Source organism: Salvelinus fontinalis, chromosome 29 (genome assembly GCF_029448725.1).
Source record: "Salvelinus fontinalis isolate EN_2023a chromosome 29, ASM2944872v1, whole genome shotgun sequence".
Classification (NCBI taxonomy): Eukaryota; Metazoa; Chordata; class Actinopteri; order Salmoniformes; family Salmonidae; genus Salvelinus; species Salvelinus fontinalis.
Window position 1 is genome coordinate 30,781,496 of NC_074693.1, and position 23,667 is coordinate 30,805,162.

Genomic DNA, 23,667 nt, shown 5'->3' on the forward strand with positions numbered 1-23,667 from the left:
GAAGAGTGGAGGCTGTTATAGCAGCAAAGGGGGGGACCAACTCCATATTAATGCCCATGATTTTGGAATGAGATGTTCGACGAGCAGGTGTCCACATACTTTTGGCTATGTAATGTATCAACACACTCATAAACTCAACTTGACAACAGGGACTAATTGTCAAATCAGTAAATAATTAACAAATAATATTAATATTAATTGTGTCATTATTTTATTAAAGAGTGTGTGTAAATACAAAGGCAAACAATGAAATTCTATACATGTGCTTTGATGTTCTATACATGTGCTATGACCTATTCATGCAGTGAATCAAACGCTTAATTCACACTATCAATAAATATATAGGATGGAATTGCTTGCTGGTGGCCGAGTAGGCTAATGTTGAGAGAGGCGGAGATTAGGACTCGTGCAGGTAGGTGTGTGTATTGAGAGAGAGAGAGAGACTCGCGGGTGACTTGTTTGCTGAGGATAGTGGATTTCTCTATTCATCGTCGTTAGTTCGCTCTCCTCTCTGCCAGCTCTCGGAGGACGTCTGATGCGCTGACCAGCCCTGCTGTAGCCTATCACTCTCGGGGTTGTCTGGCGGTGGACACAAACTGGACTGGACAGCCGTGATTGGATGTTTAAAAAGGAGCTGGTACATTACCACACCTTTGTTGCGCGTTGAAGACACTATATGAACAGTGAAGGGACTTTCCGCGAACGAAGAGACTCCTGAATGGTTTTCAGTTGGGTTTTATTTTACGCGTATCGTTCTGTGAAGGTTACGGATCTTGCTCAAGAATAAGGGCGTTTTAGAAGATCAAGACAAGTGAATGATCACACGAATATATGTGCTACTGTAAACCAAGACATTGCCCTGAGTAGACCCTAACGTCATTCCATTGTGGCTTAACACAAATCAACTGCCTTGGATCTTACTTTTGCATAATATATTTTTCCCCCACGGATCTTTGGATTAGCAGAACTGTAGAATTAATATAATACAGGGAATACTCACCAAGAGGAAAGATGGGGAACAGTGTCTAGAACTGGTAAGTGAAGCGAGGTTACTATATGATAAGCAGAATAATCGATTTAAATTTCATTCACGCACACATGCGTATGTGTGTGTGTGTGCGCGTGAGAGTGTTTAAGAATGACTTTATCTGCATTAAAATATGCTTGTGGCATATGTCAATCTTTGTCTATCCAATCAACGACAGAGCATTAAAACGTCAACATGCTGTCAGGAAAAGATTGTGCATGACTGAAGCTTATATTCACTTGTCATTGTTGGCTGTAACTACACTCCCCTATAGCATACATATTATTTGTTCAATGAAGCTAAAACGTTTGATTTGGCTCTATGCTCCAGCATTTTGGATTTGAGATCAAATGATTTATACGAGGTGACGGTACAGAATGTCACCTTTTATTTGAGGGTATTTTCATAAATATGTTTTATCGCTTAGAAATGAAAGCACTATATGTATCTAGTCCCATTTTGGAGTCACTGGTAACTGTTTCTGAACACTCCGACATTAATGTGGATGCTACCATGATTATGGATAATCATGAATGAGAAGTGAATAATGATAAGTGATACGTTTTTAGAGGCATAAATAGCATAACATTTTATCTCAAATCCAAAATATTGGAGTATAGAGCCAAATTAAACGTTTTAGCTTCACCATCCAAATAAAATAAGTAGGAGAGTGTACATTCTCAATCTCTAATACAATTTAACTTTGTAGTATTATGCAAATTTGTTCAATTACACAGCTATTGTTGTGCAGAGTGTCCTGCAGAGTGCTGGTCAAAAGTTTACCTATATATAATAATTCCCGAGCAGCATCTCATTGGATCTACTACACTGGTCACGTTGCCTCTACTACCATGTTTGAATCAGAAACCCCCTGACTACCTCAACTCCAGGATGATATCATCCACAGAGGTGAGCGCAGACTAGAGTTGTTTAAATGAACCTCCTGGCTCCTTCTAGTCACTATGCAGTTAATACTTCAAAAATGTAAATTCTTAGGTACATGGTAAGGGTTTATGTTTGTCCTCTGTTGATGTGTGCCTTTCTTTGTTTGCTGAAATCCATACTTTTTTATAAAACATTAATCAAATACAACTATGAGTTTCCTTGCTGAGATTCAATTGGCACATTCCCACTGAGTTGCCATCTTAGAGCAACAGCAATAAGGAAACATGAGGAAAGAGTAAGAAATACACAGCTATCATAAATAATGTACATTCATTCCATTTAAACTACATGGCTTGTATGCTAAACTTACCTTTCTTATCTTGCCTCTGTGTAATCATTAACCGTGCGGGGATACATTGTAAACGCGACTACTTCCTCAAACAGGGTGTTGCTATTCTGCTCTTCACAGCACTAGTAGCATAGTAGGCTAAATGCTATTTAGCAGTTCCTGGACTTACACCATTACTTTGTTAGAATTATTTTCATACAGTGTAGCCTAGTGTACAGCTTATGGTTTTGAGGTCTGAGGATCATCATAGCCCCTGCGTAAATTTCCCACGTGTGTAGGATGATTTCGTAGAGAGCTTCTGAGGGACGTGTGTATCCCAGGTAGGCAAATGTATTCTCTATATTGTAATAGTCATAAATCAACAGTTATTGAATATTCAAACCATACAGAGGTACTAGAGCAGGAAACATGTTGGAGATGTGGCCCCAGTGGCATGTTACCTATCATTTTCATTTCATTGTGAATGCGAACAGTATCCCAACTTTTTACAGGTTCTCAGCCACCTCTCACTGAACACACTCTCTCTGTCACAATCTATAAATGATGGATTCCTTGATACAGGATGTATTTGAGTTTGTAGTGCATGGATGGGTCCCCTATGAGGTATTATGATTATACTAGGCTTAGAAAAAACTGTTAGGTGGGCAGAGACACTCAAGACCTTCTGGCTGACATCCACACCAAAGGCATTAGCCCACCTACAACTTTCCCACACCCTCATCTCCGGTCCCCTCCACCCCTCTTCTCCACCCTGCTCCTCCCAGGACCCCAGGGTCTGAGGGGGAGTGAGGGGGTTCAGGTTTCCCACCCTCCCCTACACACGCAGGCAGCATGGAGCTCCAGCCTGAGATCCTCCCCAGTAGACCTAATGCTACTGTAGCTGATCTTTTCACACAGAGATGCTCTAACCACCAGACCCCTGCATGTAGCCTTCTCTAACCACCAGAACCCTGCATGTAGCCTTCTATAACCACCAGAACCCTGCATGTAGCCTTCTCTAACCACCAGAACCCTGCATGTAGCCTTCTCTAACCACCAGAACCATGCATGTAGCCTTCTCTAACCACCAGAACCCTGCATGTAGCCTTCTCTAACCACCAGAACCCTGCATGTAGCCTTCTATAACCACCAGAACCCTGCATGTAGCCTTCTATAACCACCAGAACCCTGCATGTAGCCTTCTCTAACCACCAGAACCCTGCATGTAGCCTTCTCTAACCACCAGACCCCTGCATGTAGCCTTCTCTAACCACCAGAACCATGCATGTAGCCTTCTATAACCACCAGAACCCTGCATGTAGCCTTCTCTAACCACCGGAACCCTGCATGTAGCCTTCTCTAACCACCAGAACCCTGCATGTAGTCTTCTCTAACCACCAGAACCCTGCATGTAGCCTTCTATAACCACCAGAACCCTGCATGTAGTCTTCTCTAACCACCAGAACCCTGCATGTAGCCTTCTATAACCACCAGAACCCTGCATGTAGCCTTCTATAACCACCAGAACCCTGCATGTAGCCTTCTCTAACCACCAGAACCCTGCATGTAGCCTTCTCTAACCACCAGAACCCTGCATGTAGTCTTCTCTAACCACCAGAACCCTGCATGTAGCCTTCTATAACCACCAGAACCCTGCATGTAGTCTTCTCTAACCACCAGAACCCTGCATGTAGCCTTCTATAACCACCAGAACCCTGCATGTAGCCTTCTATAACCACCAGAACCCTGCATGTAGCCTTCTCTAACCACCAGAACCCTGCATGTAGCCTTCTCTAACCACCAGAACCCTGCATGTAGCCTTCTATAACCACCAGAACCCTGCATGTAGCCTTCTCTAACCACCAGAACCCTGCATGTAGCCTTCTATAACCACCAGAACCTTGCATGTAGCCTTCTATAACCACCAGAACCCTGCCCTGTAGCCTTCTATAACCACCAGAACCCTGCATGTAGCCTTCTATAACCACCAGAACCCTGCATGTAGCCTTCTCTAACCACCAGAACCCTGCATGTAGCCTTCTCTAACCACCAGAACCCTGCATGTAGCCTTCTCTAACCACCAGAACCCTGCATGTAGCCTTCTCTAACCATCAGAACCCTGCCCTGTAGCCTTCTATAACCACCAGAACCCTGCATGTAGCCTTCTCTAACCACCAGAACCCTGCCCTGTAGCCTTCTATAACCACCAGAACCCTGCATGTAGCCTTCTCTAACCATCAGAACCCTGCATGTAGCCTTCTATAACCACCAGAACCCTGCATGTAGCCTTCTCTAACCACCAGAACCCTGCATGTAGCCTTCTCTAACCACCAGAACCCTGCATGTAACCTTCTCTAACCACCAGAACCCTGCATGTAGCCTTCTCTAACCACCAGAACCCTGTATGTAGTCTTCTCTAACCACCAGAACCCTGCATGTAGCCTTCTATAACCACCAGAACCCTGCATGTAGCCTTCTCTAACCACCAGAACCCTGCATGTAGCCTTCTATAACCACCAGAACCCTGCATGTAGCCTTCTCTAACCACCAGAACCCTGCATGTAGCCTTCTCTAACCACCAGAACCCTGCATGTAGCCTTCTATAACCACCAGAACCCTGCATGTAGCCTTCTATAACCACCAGAACCCTGCATGTAGCCTTCTATAACCACCAGAACCCTGCATGTAGCCTTCTCTAACCACCAGAACCCTGCATGTAGCCTTCTCTAACCACCAGAACCCTGCATGTAGCCTTCTATAACCACCAGAACCCTGCATGTAGCCTTCTATAACCACCAGAACCCTGCATGTAGCCTTCTATAACCACCAGAACCCTGCATGTAGCCTTCTATAACCACCAGAACCATGCATGTAGCCTTCTCTAACCACCAGAACCCTGCATGTAGCCTTCTATAACCACCAGAACCCTGCATGTAGCCTTCTATAACCACCAGAACCCTGCATGTAGCCTTCTCTAACCACCAGAACCCTGCATGTAGCCTTCTATAACCACCAGAACCCTGCATGTAGCCTTCTATAACCACCAGAACCCTGCATGTAGCCTTCTCTAACCATCAGAACCCTGCATGTAGCCTTCTCTAACCACCAGAACCCTGCATGTAGCCTTCTCTAACCACCAGAACCCTGCATGTAGCCTTCTATAACCACCAGAACCCTGCATGTAGCCTTCTATAACCACCAGAACCCTGCATGTAGCCTTCTCTAACCACCAGAACCCTGCATGTAGCCTTCTATAACCACCAGAACCCTGCATGTAGCCTTCTCTAACCACCAGAACCCTGCATGTAGCCTTCTATAACCACCAGAACCCTGCATGTAGCCTTCTCTAACCACCAGAACCCTGCATGTAGCCTTCTATAACCACCAGAACCCTGCATGTAGCCTTCTCTAACCACCAGAACCCTGCATGTAGCCTTCTCTAACCACCAGAACCCTGCATATAGCCTTCTCTAACCACCAGAACCATGCATGCAGCCCTCGGCCTTTTCTGTTCTCTGTCACTCTTTCTATTTAACTGTCTCTCTCTCAATCTCTCCATCTCTCAGATGACACATTGGGAAAAGGGCAGAAACCCTTACCTCTGTGTCCTCTCTCACAATGGCTCACATTTATTGAAGTAAGTGCGTCATAGGGAAAGGTGAAAGTCATCTTCTGAGGCTCCTCTCCTCTACTGCCAAGAACTTGAGCTTCTTACTGTTAACACACATCCATTTACCAACACAATATCGCTACAATCGACTCTATGCACTCTCTGAAACTAAACTCAACAAAAAAAGAAACATCCCTTTTTCAGGACCCTGTCTTTCAAAGATAATTCGTAAAAATCCAAATAACTTCACAGATCTTCATTGTAAAGGGTTTAAACACGGTTTCCAATGCTTGTTCAATGAACCATAAACAATTAATGAACATCCCCTTGTGGAATGTCTTTAAGACACTAACAGATTATAGATGGTAGGCAATTAAGGTCACAGTTATGAAAACTTAGGACACTAAAGAGGCATTTCTACTGACTCTAAAAAACACAAAAAAGATGCCCAGGGTCCCTGCTCATCTACGTGAACGTGCCTTAGGCATGCTACAAGGATGCATGAGGACTGCAGATGTGGCCAGGGCAATAAATTGCAATGTCCGTGTGTGAGACTGTGAGATGCCTAAGACAGCGCTACAAAGAGACAAGACGGACAGCTGATTGTCCTCGCAGTGGCAGACCACGTGTAACAACACCTGCACAGGATTGGTACATCCGAAAATCACACCTGCCGGACAGGTACAGGATGGCAACAACAACTGCTCAAGTTACACCAGGAACGCACAATCCCTCAATCAGTGCTTAAACTGTCCGCAATAGGCTGAGAGAGGCTGGACTGAGGGCTTGTAGGCCTGTTGTAAGGCAGGTCTTCCCCAGACATCACTGGCAACAACGTTGCCTATGGGCACAAATCCACCGTCGCTGGACCAGACAGGACTGGTAAAAAGGGCTCTTCACTGATGAGTCGCGGTTTTGTCTCACCAAGGGTGATGGTCGGATTCGCGTTTATCGTCGAAGGAATGAGCATTACACTGAGGCACTGAGGCCTGTACTCTGGAGCGGGATTGATTTGCAGGTGGAGGGTCCGTCATGGTCTGGGGCGGTGTGTCACAGCATTATCGGACTGAGCTTGTTGTCATTGCAGGCAATCTCAAAGCTGTGCGTTACAGGGAAGACATCCTCCTCCCTCATGTGGTACCCTTCCTGCAGGCTCATCCTGACATGACCCTCCAGGATGACAATGCCACCAGCCATACTGCTCGTTCTGTGCATGATTTCCTGCAAGACAGGAATGTCAGTGTTCTGCCATGGCCAGCAAAGAGCCCGGATCTCAATCCCATTGATCACGTCTGGGACCTGTTGGATCGGATAGTGAGGGCTAGGACCATTCCCCCCAGACATGTCCGGGAACTTGCAGGTGCCTTGGTCGAAGAGTGGGGTAACATCTCACAGCAAGAACTGGCACATCTGGTGCAGTCCATGAGGAGTAGATGCACTGCAGTACTCAATGCAGCTGGTGGCCAGACCAGATACTCACTGTTACTTTGGATTTTGACCCCCCCTTTGTTCAGGGACACATTATTCCATTTCTGTTAGTCACATGTCTGTGGAACTTGTTCAGTTTATGTCTCAGTTGTTGAATCTTGTTATGTTCATACAAATATTTACACATGTTAAGTTTGCTGAAAATGATGATGCAGTTGACAGTGAAAGGACGTTAATTTTTTTGTTGAGTTTATGTAGTTTCACTTTAAAGTTGTAAAGTGAAACCTGGGCCCTTATCCACAAAGTGTCTCAGAGTAAGAGTGCTGTTCTAGGATCAGTTTTGCCTTTCAGATAATTATAAGATTATATGGACAGATTCTAGATCAGCAGTCCTACTCTGAGACGCTTTGTGGACACAGGCTCTGAGGGCTCAAGTTCCTGTTTGATAAGGGTTCCTGTGAGTCACCATGGCCAGGGTAGTCATTCAACCTCTCCCAGGTGGACTCCTGCACCCCATGTGCCCCAATCCTCCAATCCAGGCCCGGTCTAGAGAGAGAAACAGGTGTGCGCCTAACGAGGGCATAATTTACTTTGACGTAACGTGAAATGGAAAGGGGCTTGCCACAGCCCAGAATGTGAGGTCATGTTGGGTAGTGTGTACTCAGGGTCTGAGTGTGTCTGAGGGTCATGGTGGGTAGTGTGTACTCAGGGTCTGAGTGTGTCTGAGGGTCATGGTGGGTAGTGTATACTCAGGGTCTGAGTGTGTCTGAGGGTCATGGTGGGTAGTGTGTACTCAGGGTCTGAGTGTGTCTGAGGGTCATGGTGGGTAGTGTGTACTCAGGGTCTGAGTGTGTCTGAGGGTCATGGTGGGTAGTGTGTACTCAGGGTCTGAGTGTGTCTGAGGTCATGGTGGGTAGTGTGTACTCAGGGTCTGAGTGTGTCTAAAGGGTCATGGTGGGTAGTGTGTACTCAGGGTCTGAGTGTGTCTGAGGGTCATGGTGGGTAGTGTGTACTCAGGGTCTGAGTGTGTCTGAGGGTCATGGTGGGTAGTGTGTACTCAGGGTCTGAGTGTGTCTAAAGGGTCATGGTGGGTAGTGTGTACTCAGGGTCTGAGTGTGTCTGAGGTTCATGGTGGATAGTGTGTACTCAGGGTCTGAGTGTGTCTGAGGGTCATGGTGGGTAGTGTATATTCAGGGTCTGAGTGTGTCTGAGGGTCATGGTGGGTAGTGTGTACTCAGGGTCTGAGTGTGTCTGAGGGTCATGGTGGGTAGTGTGTACTCAGGGTCTGAGTGTGTCTGAGGGTCATGGTGGGTAGTGTGTACTCAGGGTCAGAGTGTGTCTGAGGGTCATGGTGGGTAGTGTGTACTCAGGGTCTGAGTGTGTCTGAGGGTCATGGTGGGTAGTGTGTACTCAGGGTCTGAGTGTGTCTGAGGGTCATGGTGGGTAGTGTGTACTCAGGGTCTGAGTGTGTCTGAGGGTCATGGTGGGTAGTGTATATTCAGGGTCTGAGTGTGTCTGAGGGTCATGGTGGGTAGTGTGTACTCAGGGTCTGAGTGTGTCTGAGGGTCATGGTGGGTAGTGTGTACTCAGGGTCTGAGTGTGTCTAAAGGGTCATGGTGGGTAGTGTGTACTCAGGGTCTGAGTGTGTCTGAGGGTCATGGTGGGTAGTGTGTACTCAGGGTCTGAGTGTGTCTAAAGGGTCATGGTGGGTAGTGTGTACTCAGGGTCTGAGTGTGTCTAAAGGGTCATGGTGGGTAGTGTGTACTCAGGGTCTGAGTGTGTCTGAGGGTCATGGTGGGTAGTGTGTCCTCGGGGTCTGAGTGTGTCTGAGGGTCATGGTGGGTAGTGTGTACTCAGGGTCTGAGTGTGTCTGAGGGTCATGGTGGGTAGTGTGTACTCAGGGTCTGAGTGTGTCTGAGGGTCATGGTGGGTAGTGTGTACTCAGGGTCTGAGTGTGTCTAAAGGGTCATGGTGGGTAGTGTGTACTCAGGGTCTGAGTGTGTCTGAGGGTCATGGTGGGTAGTGTATACTCAGAGTCTGAGTGTGTCTGAGGGTCATGGTGGGTAGTGTGTACTCAGGGTCTGAGTGTGTCTAAAGGGTCATGGTGGGTAGTGTGTACTCAGAGTCTGAGTGTGTCTAAAGGGTCATGGTGGGTAGTGTGTACTCAGGGTCTGAGTGTGTCTGAGGGTCATGGTGGGTAGTGTGTACTCAGGGTCTGAGTGTGTCTAAAGGGTCATGGTGGGTAGTGTGTACTCAGAGTCTGAGTGTGTCTAAAGGGTCATGGTGGGTAGTGTGTACTCACGGTCTGAGTGTGTCTGAGTGGTAAACACAGAGAGGGGCTGAGCTGTTAGTCTGTCTGGTGATTGTTGTTATAGGTAGTCCAAATACATGGCTTGGACAAATCCAAAAAAGACATCATATTCTACATTCCAAAGACAGACTCGTTATGCTTCAGTCACAATGTCTCTGTCTCTCATGTCACATCATGTCTCTGTCTCTCATGTCTCATCATGTCTCTGTATCTCATGTCTCATCATGTCTCTGTCTCTCATGTCTCATCATGTCTCTGTCTCATCATGTCTCATCATGTCTCATCATGTCTCTGTCTCTCATGTCTCATCATGTCTCTGTCTCTCATGTCTCATCATGTCTCTGTCTCATCATGTCTCATCATGTCTCTGTCTCTGATGTCACATTATGTCTCTGTCTCTCATGTCTCATCATGTCTCTGTCTCTCATGTCTCATCATGTCTCTGTCTCTCAATTCACATCATGTCTCTGTCTCTCATGTCTCATCATGTCTGTCTCTCATGTCTCATCATGTCTCTGTCTCTCATGTCTCATCATGTCTCATCATGTCTCTGTCTCTCATGTCTCATCATGTCTCTGTCTCTCATGTCTCATCATGTCTCTGTCTCTCATGTCACATAATGTCTCTGTCTCTCATGTCTCATCAGGTCTCTGTCTCTCATGTCTCATCATGTCTCTGTCTCTCATGTCTCATCAGGTCTCTGTTTCTCATGTCTCATCATGTCTCTGTCTCTCATTTCTCATTATATCTCTGTCTCTCATGTCTCTGTCTCTCATGTTTCATCATGTCACTGTCTCTCATGTCTCATTATGTCTCTGTCTCTCATGTCTCATCATGTCCCTGTCTCTCATGTCTCTGTCTCTCATGTCTCATCATGTCTCTGTCTCTCATGTCTCATCATGTCTCTATCTCTCATGTCACATCATGTCTCTGTCTCTCATGTCTCATCATGTCTCTGTCTCTCATGTCACATCATGTCTCTGTCTCTCATGTCTCCTCATGTCTCTGTCGCTCATGTCTCATCATGTTTCTGTCTCTCACGTCTCATCAGGTCTCTGTCTCTCATGTCACATCATGACCTCTCATGTCACATCATTTCTCTGTCTCTCATGTATCCGTCTCTCATGTCTCATCATGTCTCTGTCTCTCATGTCTCATCATGTCTCTGTCTCTCATGTCTCATCATGTCTCTGTCTATGATGTCTAATTATGTCTCTGTCTCTCATGTCACATCATGTCTCTGTCTCTCATGTCACATCATGTCTCTGTCTCTCATGTCTCATCATGTCTCTGTCTCTCATGTCACATCATGTCTCTGTCTCTCATGTCTCATCAGGTCTCTGTCTCTCATGTCTCATCATGTCTCTGTGTCTCATGTCTCATCAGGTCTCTGTTTCTCATGTCTCATCATGTCTCTGTCTCTCATTTCTCGTTATATCTCTGTCTCTCATGTCTCTGTCTCTCATGTTTCATCATGTCACTGTCTCTCATGTTTTATTATGTCTCTGTCTCTCATGTCTCATCGTGTCCCTGTCTCTCATGTCTCTGTCTCTCATGTCTCATCATGTCTCTGTCTCTCATGTCTCATCATGTCTCTATCTCTCATGTCACATCATGTCTCTGTCTCTCATGTCTCATCATGTCTCTGTCTCTCATGTCACATCATGTCTCTGTCTCTCATGTCTCCTCATGTCTCTGTCGCTCATGTCTCATCATGTTTCTGTGTCTCATGTCACATCATGTCTCTGTCTCTCATGCCTCATCATGTCTCTGTCTCTCATGTCACATCATGTCTCTGTCTCTCATGTCTCATCATGTCTCTGTCTCATCATGTCTCATCATGTCTCTGTCTCTCATGTCACATCATGTCTGTCTTTCATTTCTCATCATGTCTCTGTCTCTCATGTCTCATCATGTCTCTGTCTCTCATGTCTCATCATGTCTCTGTCTCTCATGTCACATCATGTCTCTGTCTCTCATGTCTCATCAGGTCTCTGTCCTCATGTCACATCATGACCTCTCATGTCACATCATGTCTCTGTCTCTCATGTATCCGTATCTCATGTCTCATTATGTCTCTGTCTCTCATGTCTCTGTCTCTCATGTCTCATTATGTCTCTGTCTCTCATGTCTCATCATGTCTCTGTCTCTCATGTCTCATCATGTCTCTGTCTCATCATGTCTCATCATGTCTCATCATGTCTCTGTCTCTCATGTCTCATCATGTCTCTGTCTCTCATGTCACATCATGTCTCTGTCTCTCATGTCTCATCAGGTCTCTGTCTCTCATGTCTCATCATGTTTCTATCTCTCATGTCACATCATGTCTCTGTCTTTCATGTCTCAGTCTCTCATGTCTAATCATGTCTCTGTTTCTCATGTCACATCATGTCTCTGATGTCACATTATGTCTCTGTCTCTGATGTCACATTATGTCTCTGTCTCTCATGTCACATCATGTCTCTGTCTCTCATGTCTCTCATGTCTCTGTCTCTCATGTCTCATCATGTCTCTGTCTCTCATGTCTCTCATGTCTCAGTCTCTCATGTCTAATCATGTCTCTGTTTCTCATGTCTCTGTCTCTCATGTCTCATCATGTCTCTGTCTCTCATGTCTCTGTCTCTCATGTCTCATTATGTCTCTCTCTCTCATGTCTCATTATGTCTCTGTCTCTCATGTCTCATCATGTCTCTGTCTCTCATGTCTCATCATGTCTCTGTCTCTCATGTCTCATCATGTCTCTGTCTCTCATGTCTCATCATGTTTCTATCTCTCATGTCATATTATGTATCTGTCTTTCATGTCTCAGTCTCTCATGTCTAATTATGTCTCCGTCTTTCATGTCACATTATGTCTCTGATGTCACATTATGTCTCTGTCTCTGATGTCACATTATGTCTCTGTCTCTCATGTCTCATCATGTCTCTGTCTCTCATGTTTAATCATGTCTCTGTCTCTCATGTCTCATCATGTCGCTGTCTCTCATGTCACATTATGTCTCTGTCTCTCATGTGTCCGTCTCTCATGTCTCATCATGTTTCTGTCTCTCGTGTCTAATCATGTCTCTGTTTCTCATGTCACATCATGTCTCCATCTTTCATGTCACATTATGTCTCTGATGTCACATTATGTCTCTGTCTCTGATGTCACATTATGTCTCTGTCTCTCATGTCAAATCATGTCTCTGTCTCTCATGTCTCTGCCTCTCATGTCTCATCATGTCTTTGTCTCTCATGTCACATCATGTCTCTGTCTCTCATGTCACATCATGTCTCTGTCTCTCATGTCTCATCATGTCTCTGTCTCTCATGTCTCATCATGTCACATCATGTCTCTGTCTCTCATGTCCTCTCATGTCACATCATGTCTCTGTCTCTCATGTCACATCATGACCTCTCATGTCACATCATGTCTCTGTCTCTCATGTATCCGTCTCTCATGTCTCATTATGTCTCTGTCTCTCATGTCTCATCATGTCTCTGTCTCTCATGTCTCGTCATGTCTCTATCTCTCATGTCTCTGTCTCTCATGTTTCATTATGTCTCTGTCTCTCATGTCTCATCATGTTTCTATCTCTCATGTCACATCATGTCTCTGTCTTTCATGTCTCAGTCTCTCATGTCTAATCATGTCTCTGTTTCTCATGTCACATCATGTCTCTGTCTCTCATGTCTCATCGTGTCTCTGTCTCATCATGTCTCATCATGTCTCATCATGTCTCTGTCTCTCATGTTTCATTATGTCTCTGTCTCTCATGTCTCATCATGTCTCTGTCTCTCATGTCTCATCATGTTTCTATCTCTCATGTCACATCATGTCTCTGTCTTTCATGTCTCAGTCTCTCATGTCTAATCATGTCTCTGTTTCTCATGTCACATCATGTCTCTGTCTCTCATGTCTCATCATGTCTCTGTCTCTCATGTCACATCATGTCTCTGTCTCTCATGTCTCATCATGTCTCTGTCTCTCATGTCTCATCATGTCTCTGTCTCTCATGTCTCATCATGTCTCTGTCGCTCATGTCTCATCATGTTTCTGTGTCTCATGTCACATCATGTCTCTGTCTCTCATGTCTCTGTCTCTCATGTTTCATCATGTCTCTGTCTCTCATGTCACATCATGTCTCTGTCTCTCATGTCTCATCAGGTCTCTGTCTCTCATGTCTCATCATGTTTCTATCTCTCATGTCACATCATGACCTCTCATGTCACATCATGTCTCTGTCTCTCATGTATCCGTCTCTCATGTCTCATTATGTCTCTGTCTCTCATGTCTCATCATGTCTCTGTCTCTCATGTCTCATCATGTCTCTGTCTCTCATGTCTCATCATGTCTCTGTCTCTCATGTCTCATCATGTTTCTATCTCTCATGTCACATCATGTCTCTGTCTTTCATGTCTCAGTCTCTCATGTCTAATTATGTCTCCGTCTTTCATGTCACATTATGTCTCTGATGTCACGTTATGTCTCTGTCTCTCATGTCTCATCATGTCTCTGTCTCTCATGTTTAATCATTTCTCTCATGTCTCATCATGTCGCTGTCTCTCATGTCACATTATGTCTCTGTCTCTCATGTATCCGTCTCTCATGTCTCATTATGTCTCTGTCTCTCATGTGTCCTATCATGTCTCTGTCTCTCATGTCTCATCATGTCTCTATCTCTCATGTCACATCATGTCTCTGTCTCTCATGTCTCATCATGTCTCTGTCTCATCATGTCTCATCATGTCTATGTCTCTCATGTCTCATCATGTCTCTGTCTCTCATGTCACATCATGTCTCTGTCTCTCATGTCTCATCATGTCTCTGTCTCTCATGTCTCATCATGTCTCTGTCTCTCATGTCTCATCATGTCTCTGTCTCTCATGTCACATCATGTCTCTGTCTCTCATGTCTCATCAGGTCTCTGTCTCTCATGTCACATCATGACCTCTCGTGTCACATCATGTCTCTGTCTCTCATGTATCCGTCTCTCATGTCTCATTATGTCTCTGTCTCTCATGTCTCATCATGTCTCTATCTCTCATGTCTCATCATGTCTCTGTCTCTCATGTCTCATCATGTCTCTGTCTCTCATGTCTCATCATGTTTCTATCTCTCATGTCACATCATGTCTCTGTCTTTCATGTCTCAGTCTCTCATGTCTAATTATGTCTCCGTCTTTCATATCACATTATGTCTCTGATGTCACGTTATGTCTCTGTCTCTCATGTCTCATCATGTCTCTGTCTCTCATGTTTAATCATTTCTCTCATGTCTCATCATGTCGCTGTCTCTCATGTCACATTATGTCTCTGTCTCTCATGTATCCGTCTCTCATGTCTCATTATGTCTCTGTCTCTCATGTGTCTCATCATGTCTCTGTCTCTCATGTCTCATCATGTCTCTATCTCTCATGTCACATCATGTCTCTGTCTCTCATGTCTCATCATGTCTCTGTCTCATCATGTCTCATCATGTCTCATCATGTCTATGTCTCTCATGTCTCATCATGTCTCTGTCTCTCATGTCACATCATGTCTCTGTCTCTCATGTCTCATCATGTCTCTGTCTCTCATGTCTCATCATGTCTCTGTCTCTCATGTCTCATCATGTCTCTGTCTCTCATGTCACATCATGTCTATGTCTCTCATGTCTCATCATGTTTCTATCTCTCATGTCACATCATGTCTCTGTCTTTCATGTCTCAGTCTCTCATGTCTAATTATGTCTCCGTCTTTCATGTCACATTATGTCTCTGATGTCACGTTATGTCTCTGTCTCTCATGTCTCATCATGTCTCTGTCTCTCATGTTTAATCATTTCTCTCATGTCTCATCATGTCGCTGTCTCTCATGTCACATTATGTCTCTGTCTCTCATGTATCCGTCTCTCATGTCTCATTATGTCTCTGTCTCTCGTGTCTAATCATGTCTCTGTTTCTCATGTCACATCATGTCTCCGTCTTTCATGTCACATTATGTCTCCGATGTCACATTATGTCTCTGTCTCTGATGTCACATTATGTCTCTGTCTCTCATGTCACATCATGTCTCTGTCTCTCATGTCACATCATGTCTCTGTCTCTCATGTCTCATCATGTCTCTGTCTCTCATGTCTCATCATGTCTCTGTCTCTCATGTCTCATCATGTCTCTGTCTCTGATGTCACATTATGTCTCTGTCTCTCATGTCACATCATGTCTCTGTCTCTCATGTCACATAATGTCTCTGTCTCTCATGTCTCATCATGTCTCTGCCTCTCATGTCTCATCATGTCTCTGTCTCTCATGTCTCATCATGTCTCTGTCTCTCGTGTCACATCATGTCTCTGTCTCTCATGTCTCATCAGGTCTCTGTCTCTCATGTCTCATCAGGTCTCTGTTTCTCATGTCTCATCATGTCTCTGTCTCTCATTTCTCATTATATCTCTGTCTCTCATGTCTCTGTCTCTCATGTTTCATCATGTCACTATCTCTCATGTCTCATTATGTCTCTGTCTCTCATGTCTCTGTCTCTCATGTCTCATCATGTCTCTGTCTCTCATGTCTCATCATGTCTCTATCTCTCATGTCACATCATGTCTCTGTCTCTCATGTCTCATCATGTCTCTGTCTCTCATTTCACATAATGTCTCTGTCTCTCATGTCTCCTCATGTCTCTGTCGCTCATGTCTCATCATGTTTCTGTGTCTCATGTCACATCATGTCTCTGTCTCTCATGTCTCTGTCTCTCATGTTTCATCATGTCTCTGTCTCTCATGTGTCTCTCTCTCATGTCACATCATGTCTCTGTCTCTCATGTCCCATCATGTCTCTGTCTCTCATGCCTCATCATGTCTCTGTCTCTCATGTCACATCATGTCTCTGTCTCTCATGTCTCATCATGTCTCTGTCTCATCATGTCTCTGTCTCTCATGTCTCATCATGTCTCTGTCTCTCATTTCACATCATGTCTCTGTCTCTCATGTCTCTCTCTCATGTCACATCATGTCTCTGTCTCTCATGTCTCATCATGTCTCTGTCTCTCATGCCTCATCATGTCTCTGTCTCTCATGTCACATCATGTCTCTGTCTCTCATGTCTCATCATGTCTCTGTCTCTCATGTCTCATCATGTCTCTGTCTCTCATGTCACATCATGTCTCTGTCTCTCATGTCTCATCAGGTCTCTGTCTCTCATGTCACATCATGACCTCTCATGTCACATCATGTCTCTGTCTCTCATGTATCCATCTCTCATGTCTCATTATGTCTCTGTCTCTCATGTCTCATCATGTGTCTGTCTCTCATGTCTCATCATGTCTCTGTCTCTCATGTTTAATCATGTCTCTGTCTCTCATGTCTCATCATGTCGCTGTCTCTCATGTCACATTATGTCTCTGTCTCTCATGTATCCGTCTCTCATGTCTCATTATGTCTCTGTCTCTCGTGTCTAATCATGTCTCTGTTTCTCATCTCACATCATGTCTCCGTCTTTCATGTCACATTATGTCTCTGATGTCACATTATGTCTCTGTCTCTCATGTCACATTATGTCTCTGTCTCTCATGTCACATCATGTCTCTGTCTCTCATGTCTCTGTCTCTCATGTCTCATCATGTCTTTGTCTCTCATGTCACATCATGTCTCTGTCTCTCATGTCACATCATGTCTCTGTCTCTCATGTCTCATCATATCTCTGTCTCTCATGTCTCATCATGTCTCTGTCTCTCATGTCTCATCATGTCACATCATGTCTCTGTCTCTCATGTCCTCTCATGTCACATTATGTCTCTGTCTCTCATGTCTCATCATGTCTCTTTCTCTCATGTCACATCATTTCTCTGTCTCTCATGTCACATTATGTCTCTGTCTCTCATGTCACATCATGTCTCTGTCTCTCATGTCTCATCATGTCTCTGTATCTCATGTCACATCATGTCTCTGTCTCTCATGTCACATCATGTCTCTGTCTCTCATGTCTCATCATGTCTCTGTATCTCATTTCACATCATGTCTCTGTCTCTCATGTCTCTGTCTCTCATGTCTCATCATGTCTTTGTCTCTCATGTCACATCATGTCTCTGTCTCTCATGTCACATCATGTCTCTGTCTCTCATGTCTCATCATGTCTCTGTCTCTCATGTCTCATCATGTCTCTGTCTCTCATGTCTCATCATGTCACATCATGTCTCTGTCTCTCATGTCCTCTCATGTCACATTATGTCTCTGTCTCTCATGTCTCATCATGTCTCTTTCTCTCATGTCACATCATGTCTCTGTCTCTCATGTCACATTATGTCTCTGTCTCTCATGTCACATCATGTCTCTGTCTCTCATGTCACATCATGTCCTCTCATGTTACATCATGTCTCTGTCTCTCATGTCACATCATGTCTCTGTCTCTCATGTCTCATCATGTCTCTGTCTCTCATGTCTCATCATGTCTCTGTCTCTCATGTCTCATCATGTCACATCATGTCTCTGTCTCTCATGTCCTCTCATGTCACATTATGTCTCTGTCTCTCATGTCTCATCATGTCTCTTTCTCTCATGTCACATCATGTCTCTGTCTCTCATGTCACATTATGTCTCTGTCTCTCATGTCACATCATGTCTCTGTCTCTCATGTCACATTATGTCTCTGTCTCTCATGTCTCATCATGTCTCTGTATCTCATGTCACATCATGTCTCTGTCGGGTAATACGGGATACAGTTACATTAAATCACAATCTTGACAGACATTATGAAATTAGTAATGCAGCGGTATTAGATTTGCATCGGTTGCCAATTACTTGTAGTTGATTGCGTTATCCGGCAATTATTTTTGCATGGTTGTGCAAAATCAATGTAAAGAACATTTGACAATCCTTTTTGATTCGCACCAAAAGATCTCATGGTAACTAGAAAGTTATTTATTCTATCCAGGCTCTGATGCTCTACCAACTGAGCAACAGAGCCCTACTGAACATAAATAGAAATACAACATGTAACAATTTCAACAATTTTATTGAGTTACAGTTCATAGAAGGAAATCAGTCAATTGAAATAAATAAATTTGGCCCTAATCTATGGGTTTCACATGACTGGGCAGGGGTGCAGCCATGAGTGGGCCTGGGCAGAGGCCCACCCACTTGGGAGCCAGGCCCACCTACTGGGGAGCGTAGCCCATCCAATCAGAATCAGTTTATCCACAAACAAGGGCTTTATTACAGACAGAAATACTCCTTAGAACCCTTCCTGCCAAATTCTTTAACGACGTTGTAGGCGGCGTATGGTAGAGAAATTAACATAAAATTATCTGGCAACAGCTTTGTTGGACATTCCTGCAGTCAGCATGCCAATTGGACACTTCTTCAAAACTTGTGACATCTGTGGCATTGCGTTGTGTGACAAAACTGCAAGTTTTAGAGTGACCTTATATGATCCTCAACACAAGGTGCACCTATGTATTGATCATGCCGTTTCATCAGTTTCTTGATATGCCACACCTGTTAGGAGGATGGATTATCTTGGCAAAGGAGAAATGCTCAATGACAGTGATGTGGGCCCGGCTGGTGCCTCTAACACACACACTCCCAGGTAGTGTATTTTGGAAGAATATTCCCAAAGAGGTTTACGCTGGGGATTGATGAAGCTGATCCAGGATGGTGGTGGCTGTTCAACAGAGGGATTTAGGGAAAGTGTTCATGTTATGCTCAGCCTCTCTCTCTCTCACTGATATGCCTTACCACAGAAAGAAGGCGGGTGGCGTATGGGTGGAAAAATGGAATACTGCAATGGTAACTTGATAGTTTGTGTGTGTGTGTGTGTGTGTGTGTGTGTGTGTGTGTGTGTGTGTGTGTGTGTGTGTGTAACACAATACACTCATTTGTCTGCAGCTGAATCCCCCACAGCACAAACAAAGGAAGGCGGTTTATGGTTTGTTAGAAAGCGCGCTGAGACATAAGCTTGGAATTTTTCGCTCTCTATGTTGGCGTTAACTCCACTCAACTTGGCAGAAGAGTGGCCTGGCCTTACTCATTCTCCTCAGGCATAGTGCTGGACGCCAATAGACTTTTGGGGTCCTGTTGTGACTGTGGAGAATGGTGAGCCAAAATGGCTCCCATGCCAGCAGTCCCCAATGGGAGGACAGGCTGCTGAAGGGCCATCTGTACAGGCATCCTGACATGGAGGGTTGAGAAGTAGGGCAGGGAAAGGAATGGATGGACTAGTGGAGGGGAAAGATGCGGTATAGTGGAGAGAGAGAAAAACATAATGGTTTATTATTGTGATGATCAATAACTACTGTGCTCAGATGACATCCTATTTAAAAAACACATCTGGGCTCAAATTGAGATAAAGCCCACAGAATCACTTCAAAGCAAACAACTTTCAAAGAACATCCCTGATATAGGCCAATAGTGCAACAACGCTCCGAAGCACTCTCACTACGCCCCAAAACAGTGTCAGCACTACAAGTATGCCAATGTTTTTTTAGAGCAGTTCCTAAAAATGGAAAAGGCGCTAAAATAATGAACTCGCTAATAGAGTTAACAAGCAGAGCTGAAATTAGATGACAAGTGTTATAGAGAGTTAGGGGGAGGGGGAGAGTAGAGAGTCAGGGGGAGGGGGAGAGGAGAGGAGAGAAGAGAGAGTCAGGGGGAGGGGGAGAGTAGAGAGTCAGGGGGAAGAGGAGAGGAGAGAAGAGAGAGTCAGGGGGAGGGGGAGAGTAGAGAGTCAGGGGGAGGGGGAGAGGAGAGGAGAGAAGAGAGAGTCAGGGGGAGGGGGAGAGTAGAGAGTTAGGGGGAGGGGGAGAGGAGAGAAGAGAGAGTCAGGGGGAGGGGGAGAGGAGAGGAGAGAAGAGAGAGTCAGGGGGAGGGGGAGAGTAGAGAGTCAGGGGGAGGGGGAGAGGAGAGGAGAGAAGAGAGAGTCAGGGGGAGGGGGAGAGGAGAGGAGAGAAGAGAGAGTCAGGGGGAAGGGGAGAGGAGAGAAGAGAGAGTCAGGGGGAGGGGGAGAGTAGAGCGTCAGGGGGAGGGGGAGAGGAGAGGAGAGAAGAGAGAGTCAGGGGGAGGGGGAGAGTAGAGCGTCAGGGGGAGGGGGAGAGGAGAGGAGAGGAGAGAGAGTCAGGGGGAGGGGAGAGGAGAGAAGAGAGAGTTAGGGGGAGGGGGAGAGGAGAGGAGAGAAGAGAGAGTCAGGGGGAGGGGGAGAGTAGAGCGTCAGGGGGAGGGGGAGAGGAGAGGAGAGGAGAGAGAGTCAGGGGGAGGGGAGAGTAGAGCGTCAGGGGGAGGGGGAGGGGGAGAGTAGAGCGTCAGGGGGAGGGGGAGAGGAGAGGAGAGAAGAGAGAGTCAGGGGGAGGGGGAGAGTAGAGCGTCAGGGGGAGGGGGAGAGGAGAGGAGAGGAGAGAGAGTCAGGGGGAGGGGAGAGTAGAGCGTCAGGGGGAGGGGGAGAGGAGAGGAGAGAGGAGAGGAGAGAAGAGAGAGTCAGGGGGAGCGGGAGAGTAGAGCGTCAGGGGGAGGGGGAGAGTAGAGCGTCGGGGAGAGGAGAGGAGAGAAGAGAGAGTCAGGGGGAGGGGGAGAGTAGAGAGTCGGGGGGAGGGGAAGAGGAGAGAGTCGGGGGGTGGGGGAGAGGAGAGAGTCAGGGGGAGGGGGAGAGTAGAGAGTCGGGGGGAGGGGAAGAGGAGAGAGTCGGGGGGAGGGGGAGAGTAGAGAGTCGGGGGGAGGGGGAGAGGAGAGAGTCGGGGGGGGGGGGAGAGGAGAGAGTCGGGGAGAGGAGAGGAGAGAAGAGAGAGTCAGGGGGAGGGGGAGAGTAGAGAGTCGGGGGGAGGGGGAGAGGAGAGAGTCGGGGGGAGGGGGAGAGGAGAGAGTCGGGGGGTGGGGGAGAGGAGAGAGTCAGGTGGCCTCAGGCTTCCTGCCCTGGGGTGGAATGTCTCCTACTCACTGGTTCTCACCCATTCTCATTCTTCTTCTCACCCCTAATCATCCCTTCTTACCTCTTCCTCACCCCACCTGTTCACCCACCAAAGGGAGGGTAAGGGTAACATTTGACATCTCCTTGTCCGGGGGGATCAATCCTGAATGACCTTTGAACCAGCAAATGACAACAAGAAAACAAAGAGTGCTGCCATACCCATAGAGGATGTTTCATGTCACCATTGGCATCTGAGAGGTGACTGAAAGGTTTTTGTAATATCTTCCTCATTCATGACCCACTTGAATATAAGGATCTTGTCGATCCAATTGGCTGTCAGTTATAAAATGTTCTACTATATAGATGTCCAGAGGGAGCTGATACACTTTATATACAACAGTATGTAGACACCCCTTCAAAGTAGTGCATTCGGCTATTTCAGCCACACGTGTTGCTGACCGGTGTATAAAATTGAGCACACAGCCATGCGATCTCCATAGACAAAGATTGGCAGTAGGATGGCCTGACTGAAGAGCTCAGTGACTTTCAACGTGGCACCGTCTTAGGATGTCACCTTTCCAACAAGTCAGCAAATCTCTGCCCTGCAAGAGCTGCCCCGTTCAACTGTAAGTTATTGCTGTCATTGTGAAGTGGAAACATCTAGGAGCAACAACGGCTCAGCTGTGAAGTGGTAGTCCACACAAGCTCAGAGAACAGGATTGCCGAGTGCTGAAGCGCGTGGCGCATAACAATTGTCTGTCCTCGGTTGCAACACTCACTACCAAGTTCCAACTGCCTCTGGAAGCAACGTCAGCACAATAGCTGTTCGTCGGGAGCTTCATGAAATGGGTTTCCATGGCCAAGAAGCCGCACATATGCCTAAGATCACCATGATCTGCCAAGCATCGGCCGGAGTGGTGTAAAGCTCACCGCCATTGGACTCTGGAGCAGAGGAAAGGCATTCTCTGGAGTGATGAATCACGCTTCACCATCTGGCAGTCCGACGGACGAATCTGGGTTTGGCGATGCCAGGAGAACGCTACCTACCCTAATGCATAGTGCCAACTGTAAAGTTTGGTGGAGGAGGAATAATGGTCTGGGGCTGTTTTTCATGGTTCGGGCTAGGCCACTTAGTTCCAGTGAAGGGAAATCTTAAAAATACAGTATACAATGACATTCTATGCTTCCAACTTTGTGGCAACAGTTTGGGGAAGGCCCTTTCCTGTTTCAGCATGACAATGCCCCCGTGCACAAAGCCAGGTTCATACAGAAATGGTTTGTCGAGGTCGGTGTGGAAGAACTTGACTGGCCTGGACAGCCTGCCTTGACCTCAACCCCATCTAACACCTGGGATAAATTGGAACACCGACTGTGAGCCAGGCCTAATTGCCCAACATCAGTGCACCACCTTACTAATGCTCTTGTGGCTGAATGGAAGCAAGTCCCTGCAGCAATGTTCCAACATCTAGTGGAAAGCCTTCCCAGAAGAGTGGAGGCTGTTATTATTTTTTTTATATGTAACCTTTATTTAACTAGGCAAGTCAGTTAAGAACAAATTCTTATTTTACAATGACGGCCTACCCCAGCCAAACCTGGACGATGCTGGGCCAATTGTGTGCCGTGCAATGTGATGTGATGCAGCGGTGACACCTCTAACACTGAGCTGCAGTGTCTTAGACCACTGCACCACTCGGGAGCCCCTTATTAGAGCAGCAAAGCGGAGACCAACTCCATAGTAATGCCCATGATTTTGGAATGAGACGTCCGACGAGCAGGTATCAACATACTTTTCGTCATGTACTGTATGACAGACTAAATAATAAATCCTCTGTCTCCTCCCTGCTAGATACTGTCTCTCAGACATAGCAGCTAGGATCTCTGCCTGCTGCTGTACAGAGACACAGCTGGTCTTGTCCTCGCTTCACTCTGACTTTGGGAGTGATAAATTGACATGAATCACTGTAAAACAGCCCGGGTGTCTATACTGCCTCAGCCTCTCTAGGCTTTTATACAGCTTCCAAGGTCTCTGAATAAGACACTAAAACAGCCTGGGCCAAGCTGAATAAAAAAGTTGGAAGAGGGGCTCTCAACCTTGGATTGACCCTGGTGTAAACAAAGCCCTGAGTGTACTCAGGAAGCAATGGATCTTACCCCCTGACCTCTAACCATTGACCTGTGTGTCTGAGAGTGCAGACTGAGATTTAATGCCTGACTGAATCAGCTGGCCTAT

At 46.0% G+C, this 23,667-nt stretch overlaps 1 protein-coding gene across 3 annotated transcripts in view; it reads left to right on the forward strand.

Moving 5' to 3' along the window:
* Positions 1–421: 421 nt before the first annotated feature.
* LOC129827823 (ras-GEF domain-containing family member 1C-like) overlaps positions 422–23,667 on the forward strand; it is a 46,635-nt gene continuing 23,389 nt past the window's right edge. The window contains exon 1 of one of the 3 annotated variants that reach the window (XM_055889027.1): positions 422–1,034. The gene's annotated coding sequence lies outside the window, so the exon portion shown is untranslated. Of the gene's footprint in view, positions 1,035–2,021; positions 2,582–23,667 lie in introns of those variants that run through there. The other 2 variants (XM_055889030.1, XM_055889029.1) reach the window with 2 other exon arrangements.